This window comes from Canis lupus, chromosome 26, assembly GCF_011100685.1.
Source record: "Canis lupus familiaris isolate Mischka breed German Shepherd chromosome 26, alternate assembly UU_Cfam_GSD_1.0, whole genome shotgun sequence".
Taxonomy (NCBI): Eukaryota; Metazoa; Chordata; class Mammalia; order Carnivora; family Canidae; genus Canis; species Canis lupus.
Genome location: NC_049247.1, coordinates 7,786,148 through 7,788,964, shown reverse-complemented (window position 1 = coordinate 7,788,964; position 2,817 = coordinate 7,786,148).

Below are 2,817 nucleotides of genomic sequence, written 5' to 3'. Positions count from 1 at the left end.
TCAAGGATCTTTTGTAAAGCATGGGGTGAAGAGAGCTCTCCTGCATGATCTGAAGTGAGAGAGACTCCTCCGAACACTCCTCTTGGGGAGGCATGGTTCTATTTATCCTTTCCTGGGCACAAAGCTTTGGCTGAAAGCCTAGAGGCTCTGCCCTCTCAAGAAATCCTTGCAGATTTCATTCAACAGTGACTGAATTGTCAACTCTGGGGGAGGGGGCATTCACATGGCAGTCCACTCTTGAGTGCACCGTCTAAATAAAATGAGACAGGGTCTTTGGAGTTGAGTAACCTGTGGGTTTCAATTTTCCCAGAAGTGGCAGGAAGGAACCACATATCAGGACCGGCAAATGTCTTCAGTACACATAATAGACGAAAGTTTGAGACAACTCAGATGTCCATCAAAAGATGAATGGGTAAAAAAAAAAAAAAAAAAAAAAAAAAAAAAAGATGAATGGGTAAATGAAATGTCATCTAGCCATATAATGGAATATTATTCAGCCATAAAAAAGAATGGAGCACTGAGACATGCTGTGGCCTGGATGAACGTTGAAAACATTATGCTAAGTGAAAGAAGCCAGCCACAAATAGTCATAAGAACAGAAATATCCAGAATAAGCAAATCTATAGAGAAAGAAAGTAGATGAGTTGGGAGGGAAGATGAGGGGTTAGGAGGGTGACAGTTAAGGGTAGGGGCTTTCTTTCAGGGGTGATGAAAATATACTATAACTGATTGTGATGATGGCTGCACAACAATGTGAACCTACTAAAAACCATGCAGGGCACCTGGGTAGCTCAGTGGTTGAGTGTCTACCTTCAACTCAGGTTGTGATTCTGGGGTGCTGGGATCGAGTCCCACACTGGGCTCCCCACAGGGAGCCTGCTTCTCCCTCTGCCTATATCTTTGCCTTTCTTAGGAATAAATAAATTAATTAATAAAAAACTCCAAAACCATGGAATCATATCCTTTAGTTGGAATTCCCTCAGTAAAGTGTTCTCTCAATAGGGTTTGTTTTTTTTTAAGTGTCTGATGCAGGATGAGCGCCCTCTAGGGGCTCTCACATGTCCAGAGTAAATCACAGGCCACTTGCCATTGTCTTTCATTTTTCATTCTGGTAAATTAAAAATCAAAGAAATGCCTAAAGAGGGTAACACAAAGTGCAGCAAATGTTGTTTAACGTTTTAATGAAGTGTATAGAAAAGTGTAAATATCATCAATGTATATAGCTTGATAGATTATTGCACACTGAACACACCCTTCTTGTCAGACTGGCAGTCTCTGGGACTGTCTTTCTCAGGAATAGAGCCAGAAGTCTAATTTGAGTCCCTTCATATTTTTTTTAAAGAGATTGATCGATTGATTGATTGACTGTCTCTATACCCAACACGGCCTCTAGAACTTTCCACCTGAGATCAAGAGTCACATGCTTTATCAGCTGAGCTAGCCAAGCATCCTGGGTCCCTTCACATAAATGAGGCCACTTCTGAGAGTCACTCTGTAGGGCTCCTCTTTTTCCTTCCTATCTCTCCTTCTTTCCTAATCTCTAGGGTTACTCTATCCGGGAGGGGGTTCTTTATATGGAAATTTACACTTAATACAAATAAAAATTAAATTCCTTAGTCACACTAGTCATATTCCAAGTATTTAGTAGGCACTTGTGGCAACTGGTTGCCACATGGGACATTGCAAATACAGAACATTTCCTTTACCATAGAAAGTTCTCCAGACAGCGCTGCTTTTGGGATGAGCTCTTATCTCTTGACACTATCCCTTCCTTGGAAAATCTCCTTTTATTTCCTTCTATCAAATCATTTTTCCCTTTCCCTTTTCTTTTTTTAATTGATCAGCAAAATTTTCTGTCAGAACCTAACATAATGTCTGCAGGGATAAGCCGGTGGAAATTACAGGGTTTGAAAATAGTTGTTTGGCAAACAAACACAGCTAATAAATCATCCCAAAGAAAAATGCACGGCCTCACTAGCAATTAAAGAAATGAACGCTAGAATAACCCCGCCATACCATTACATACTGTCTAGACTAGGAAAAATGTGTACAAATGATGGTCTGTGATATTGGCAGCACTGTGGGGAAAGAGGCACCATAACATGCTGCTGGCCACCCAGGCAATTAGGTAGATCTTGAAAAACCATCTGGAACTATGTTACAGAAACTCTAAAACTATTCTCTGACTGAGGAATTCCACTTAACTACTATTTATTTATTTAACAGGTAGCTGGTGTGAGGCATAGTACTTGGTACTTTACAGTCTTTGAAAAAAGTACTTTTCACAACAATCCTATAAGATAGGTCGGCATCCTTATACTCCTTTTAAAAAGTCAGTAAACTCAGGTTCACAGAAATTCGGTAAAGGGGCACCTGGGTGGCTCAGTGGTGGAGCATCTGCCTTTGGCTCAGGTGTGATCCCGGGATTGAGTCCCACATCGGGCTTCCCGCAGGGAGCCTGCTCCTCCCTCTGTCTCTGCATGTCTCTGTCTGGCATGGATAAATAAATAAAATCTTAAACAAACAAAAAAAAAAAGTTAGATAAGCTATCCAGAGTAAAAGACCAAGGAAGCAGCATAGCATGGATTCAACCTCTGACCTCTTAACCTAGGAAGACCTGAGCAGAACGGCACATTCTCTCTCATTTCAGAGAATTGCCTCCAAGGGAAAATACTACTCTTGGGGCAAGGGAAGACATGTATGAAAAATATAAATACTAGTGTAATTATTACAAAAGGAAAAACTGGAAAATGCATGCAGGAGACGTGTAAGCTGGGCCGGGCACCTACAAAGCTCTCCGTAAAGGCTTCATTTTCT